Source organism: Oncorhynchus clarkii, chromosome 20, assembly GCF_045791955.1.
Source record: "Oncorhynchus clarkii lewisi isolate Uvic-CL-2024 chromosome 20, UVic_Ocla_1.0, whole genome shotgun sequence".
In the NCBI taxonomy this organism is placed as follows: Eukaryota; Metazoa; Chordata; class Actinopteri; order Salmoniformes; family Salmonidae; genus Oncorhynchus; species Oncorhynchus clarkii.
Window position 1 is genome coordinate 2,116,850 of NC_092166.1, and position 6,498 is coordinate 2,123,347.

Consider the following 6,498-nt stretch of genomic DNA (forward strand, 5'->3'; position numbering starts at 1 on the left):
GTGAATTTGTCTTTCTGCCCATAATTTCATTTAAAGTGCTCCAATGTTTTTTTCCCATCATTCTTTATATCATTGATCTTGGCTTCATAATACAGGTTCTTCTTCTTCTTCTTTTTTGTTTAGTCACAACTTCTCAATTTGCAGTAAGTCAGCCAGTCAGATGTGCAGACAGACTTATTAGCCACTCCTTTTGCCCCATCTCTTTCAACCATACAGTTTTGAAATTCCTCATCAATCCATGGAGCCTTAACAGTTCTAACAGTCAATTTCTTAACAGGCATGTTTATCAATAATTGGAAGAAGCAATTTCATAAATTCATCCAGTGCAGCGTCTGGATGCTCCTCATTAATCACATCAGACCAGCGTCTGGATGCTCCTCATTAATCACATCAGACCAGCGTCTGGATGCTCCTCATTAATCACATCAGACCAGCACATGTATTTAACATAGTCCACAGAAGAGTCACAGTAAAATCTTTTGTATGATCTGTGATACACTATTTTAGGCCCAGCCTTTGGAACTTTGTCTTTCCTGTATATAGCCACTATATTGTGATCACTGCATCCAATGGGTACGGAAACAGCTTTAGAACAAAGTTCTACAGTATTTGTAAATATTTGATCGATACATGTGGATGTAGTTCCTGTAGTGTTTGTAAACACCCTGGTAGGTTGATTAATAACCTGAACCAGATTACAGGCACTGGTTACAGTGAGTAGCTTCCTCTTGAGTGGACAGCTTGATGAAAATCAGTCAATATTCAGGTCCCCAAGAAAGTAGACCTCTCTGTGTACATCACATACACTAGCAAGCATTTCACACATATTATTTAGATACTGACTGTTAGCACTTGGTGGCCTATAACAACACCCCACAAGAAAAGGCTTTAGATATGCCAAGTGAACCTGCAACCACAACACTTCAACAACACTTAAGATCTTCTCTAAGCATTACAGGGATATGGCTGAATATATACAGCAACACCTCCCCTATAAACATTACAGGGATATGGCTCTGACTATATACAACAACACCTCCCCTATAAACATTACAGGGATATGACTCTGAATATATACAGCAACACCTCCCCCATAAGCATTACAGGGATATGGCTCTGACTATATACAACAACACCTCCCCTATAAACATTACAGGGATATGGCTCTGAATATATACAACACCTCCCCTATAAACATTACAGGGATATGGTTCTGAATATATACAACACCTCCCCTATAAACATTACAGGGATATGACTCTGAATATATACAGCAACACCTCCCCTATAAACATTACAGGGATATGGCTCTGAATATATACAACACCTCCCCTATAAACATTACAGGGATATGGCTCTGAATATATACAGCAATACCTCCCTCATAAGCATTTCTGTCTCTTCTATTTCTGTCTCTCCTCTCTCTCTATCTGATCAAGGTTCTCCTCCTCTCTCTCTATCTGATCAAGGCTCTTCTCCCCTCTCTCTATCTAATCAAGGTTCTCCTCTCTCTCTATCTAATCTGATCAAGGTTCTCCTCTCTCTATCTGATCAATGTTCTCCTCCTCCTCATCCTCTCTGTCTAATCAATGTTCTCCTCCTCCTCTCTCTATCTGATCAAGGTTCTCCTCCTCCTCTCTGTCTAATCAATGTTCTCCTCTTCCTCTCCCTATCTGATCAAGGTTCTCCTCCTCCTCTCTGTCTAATCAATGTTCTCCTCCTCTCTCTCTATCTGATCAAGGTAACTGTCTGATTTGCATAGGACCTGAAGGAGAAAAACTGTTGCTGCTTATCACTGACACCCCTTTCTTAATACCATTGTTTACACTGTTGTTGTTGTTTACACTGTTGTTTCTAACAAAGCTAACTGCCATAACTTTGACGTGATTGAAGTTCCCTACATCAGACATGCTCCATTGGCCTGATAGTTCCTGGCTGTCTCAAATGGCACCCTATTCCCTATATAGTGCACTACTTTTCGACCAGGGCCCTGGGCATTTTATAGGGAATAGGGCTCTGTTCTATAGTAGTACCACTATATAGGGAATAGGGCTCTGGTCTATAGTAGTGTACTATATAGGGAATAGGGCTCTTGTCTATAGTAGTGTACTATATAGGGAATATGGCTCTGGTCTATAGTAGTACCACTATATAGGGAATAGGGTTCTGGTCTATAGTAGTGTACTATATAGGGAATAGGGCTCTGGTTTATAGTAGTGCGATATATAGGGAATATGGCTCTGGTCTATAGTAGTACCACTATATAGGGAATAGGGTTCTGGTCTATAGTAGTGCGATATATAGGGAATAGGGCTCTGGTCTATAGTAGTGCACTATATAGGGAATAGGGCTCTGGTCTATAGTAGTGTACTATATAGAGAATAGGGCTCTGGTCTAAAGTAGTGAACTATATAGGGAATAGGGCTCTGGTCTAAAGTAGTGCACTATATAGGGAATAGGGCTCTGGTCTATAGTAGTGTACTATATAGGGAATAAAGCTCTGGTCTAAAGTAGTGCACTAAACAGGGAATAGGGCTCTGGTCTAAAGTAGTGCACTATATAGGGAATAGGGCTCTGGTCTAAAGTAGTGCACTATATAGGGAATAGGGCCCTGGTCTAAAGTAGTGCACTATATAGGGGATAGGGCTCTGGTCTATACTAGTGCACTATATAGGGAATAGGGCTCTGGTCTATAGTAGTGCACTATATAGGGAATAGGGCTCTGGTCTATAGTAGTGTACTATATAGGGAATAGGGCTCTGGTCTAAAGTAGTGCACTATATAGGGAATAGGGCTCTGGTCTATAGTAGTGCACTATATAGGGAATAGGGCTCTGGTCTATAGTAGTGCACTATATAGGGAATAGGGCTCTGGTCTATAGTAGTGCACTATATAGGGAACAGGGCTCTGGTCTATAGTAGTGCACTATATAGGGAATAGGGCTCTGGTCTATAGTAGTGTACTATATAGGGAATAGGGCCCTGGTCTATAGTAGTACCACTATATAGGGAACAGGGCTCTGGTCTATAGTAGTGCACTATATAGGGAATAGGGCTCTGGTCTATAGTAGTGTACTATATAGGGAATAGGGCTCCATTTGAGACACAACCTTATCTTCCAACAGCCTTCTTTACTCACCATCAATCAGATTTCTGTGATGTCCTGAGGTGACCACTGCTAGATTAGCTGATGTTTTCTTCATGTATTCCTGTTATAATTTCATTCTAACGAGGGACAGACAGACCACTGAGTAATGGAATGCAGTGGTTGATTGACAGGGCCTGTCAAAACACATTATTGGAAGATGTCATAGTCTGTCACTCTGTTAAAGCTTGGGCACTGTCTGTATGTCTCCCTCTCTCTCTTTCTCTCTTTCTCTTTCTCTTTCTCTCTCTCTCTCTCTCTCTCTCTCTCTCTCTCTCTCTCTCTCTCTCTCTCTCTCTCTCTCTCTCTCTCTCTCTCTCTCTCTCTCTCTCTCTCTCTCTCTCTCTCTCTCTCTCTCTCTCTCTCTCTCTCTCTCTCTCTCTCTCTCTCTCTCTCTCTCTCTCTCTACCTCTACCTCTACCTCTGTCAAATTCTGATTTGCCTATTGGAATCAGAAAAGGGCTGTCCCAAAACCCACAGAGCGGGGAGAGAAAAGGGTGAGGAAAAGGTGGGAGGTGGGAGGGGTTAGTTAATGAAGGAGGGGTTAGACTGACAGAGAGGTAATGAAGGATGGGTTAAACTAACAGGGAGGTAATGAAGGATGGGTTAGACTGACAGAGAGGTAATGAAGGATGGGTTAGACTGACAGAGAGGTAATGAAGGATGGGTTAGACTGACAGAGAGGTAATGAAGGATGGGTTAGACTGACAGAAAGGTAATGAAGGATGGGTTAGACTAACAGGGAGGTAATGAAGGATGGGTTAGACTGACAGAGAGGTAATGAAGGATGGGTTAGACTGACAGAGAGGTAATGAAGGATGGGTTAGACTAACAGGGAGGTAATGAAGGATGGGTTAGACTAACAGGGAGGTAATGAAGGAGGGGTTAGACTAACAGGGAGGTAATGAAGGAGGGGTTAGACTAACAGGGAGGTAATGAAGGAGGGGTTAGACTAACAGGGAGGTAATGAAGGAGGGGTTAGACTAACAGGGAGGTAATGAAGGAGGGGTTAGACTAACAGAGAGGTAATGAAGGAGGGGTTAGACTAACAGGGAGGTAATGAAGGAGGGGTTAGACTAACAGAGAGGTAATGAAGGAGGGGTTAGACTAACAGGGAGGTAATGAAGGAGGGGTTAGACTAACAGGGAGGTAATGAAGGAGGGGTTAGACTAACAGAGAGGTAATGAAGGAGGGGTGAGACTAACAGAGAGGTAATGAAGGAGGGGTTAGACTAACAGAGAGGTAATGAAGGAGGGGTTAGACTAACAGAGAGGTAATGAAGGAGGGGTTAGACTAACAGAGAGGTAATGAAGGAGGGGTTAGACTAACACGGAGGTGGAGATGTTATACACATGGTGGAGATGTTATAGTTGAGCCAGAAGCCTGGGGATTAGGGTCAGTGCTATCCAACTCGATTAGTCCATCGAATCCTTCCACAATGAAAGAATCTCAGACATGATTACCATCAGGTGTGTCTACATTGACACAGTCAATGGGGTTCCAACAAAAGACATGATTCAACCTTGTGTGGATGGTGTCATGGGTGTTTCTCTTCCTGGGGTTTACTATGGATCCCCATTACTTCCTGCCGAGGCAGCAGCTACTCTTCCTGGGGTTTATTATGGATCCCCATTACTTCCTGTCGAGACAGCAGCTACTCTTCCTGGGGTTTACTATGGATCCCCATTAGTTCCTGCCGAGACAGCAGCTACTCTTCCTGGGGTTTACTATGGATCCCCATTAGTTCCTGCCAAGGCAGCAGCTACTCTTCCTGGGGTTTATTATGGATCCCCATTAGTTCCTGCCAAGGCAGCAGCTACTCTTCCTGGGGTTGATTATGGATCCCCATTAGTTCCTGCCAAGGCAGCAGCTACTCTTCCTGGGGTTTATTATGGATCCCCATTAGTTCCTGTCAAGGCAGCAGCTACTCTTCCTGGGGTTTATTATGGATCCCCATTAGTTCCTGCCAAGGCAGCAGCTACTCTTCCTGGGGTTTATTATGGATCCCCATTAGTTCCTGCCAAGACAGCAGCTACTCTTCCTGGGGTTTATTATGGATCCCCATTAGTTCCTGCCAAGGCAGCAGCTTAGTTAGTAAGTTAGTATGTGTGTTAGTGTCTCTTCACAGTCCCCGCTACATAAGGTGTGTTTGTATCTGTTTATAAATCTGATTCTACTGCTGCATCAGTTACCTGATGTGGAATAGAGTTCCATGTAGTCATGGCTCTATGTAGTACTGTGGAATAGAGTTCTATGTAGTCATGGCTCTATGTAGTACTGTGGAATAGAGTTCTATGTAGTCATGGCTCTATGTAGTACTGTGGAATAGAGTTCCATGTAGTCATGGCTCTATGTAGTACTGTGGAATAGAGTTCCATGTAGTCATGGCTCTATGTAGTACTGTGCACCTCCCATAGTCTGTTCTGGACTTGGGGACTGTGAAGAGACCTCTGGTAGCATGTCTTGTGGGGTATGTATGGGTGTCTGTGCTGTGTGTTAGTAGTTTAAACAGACCTCTGGTGGCATGTCTTGTGGGGTATGTATTGGGTGTCTGTGCTGTGTGTTAGTAGTTTAAACAGACCTCTGGTAGCATGTCTTGTGGGGTATGTATGGGTGTCTGAGCTGTGTGTTAGTAGTTTAAACAGACCTCTGGTGGCATGTCTTGTGGGGTATGTATGGGTGTCTGAGCTGTGTGTTAGTAGTTTAAACAGACCTCTGGTAGCATGTCTTGTGGGGTATGCATGGGTGTCTGAGCTGTGTGCCAGTAGTTTAAACAGACAGCTCGGTACATTCAACATGTCAATACCTCTCACAAATACAAGTAGTGATGAAGTCAATCTCTCCTCCACTTTGAGAGATTAACATGGATATTATTAATGTTAGTTCTCTGTGTAGATTTAAAGGCCGTGCCGTCCTGTTCTGATGTTGTAATTTTCTGAGGTGATTAGTGTTCTAAGCTGTTATGGCATCGTAAACACTTGAGTCCCAAAATGCACCCTATTCCCTAACTACTTTTTACCAGGGCCAATAGGGCTCTAAAGTAGTGTACTATGAAGGGAATAGGGCTCTAAAGTAGTGCACTATGAAGGGAATAGGGCTCTAAAGTAGTGTACTATGAAGGGAATATGGCTCTAAAGTAGTGTACTATGAAGGGCCAATAGGGCTCTAAAGTAGTGTACTATGAAGGGAATAGGGCTCTAAAGTAGTGTACTATGAAGGGAATAGGGCTCTAAAGTAGTGTACTATGAAGGGAATAGGGCTCTAAAGTAGTGTACTATGAAGGGACTAGGGCTCTAAAGTAGTGTACTATGAAGGGAATAGGGCTTTAAAGTAGTGTACTATGAAGGGAATAGG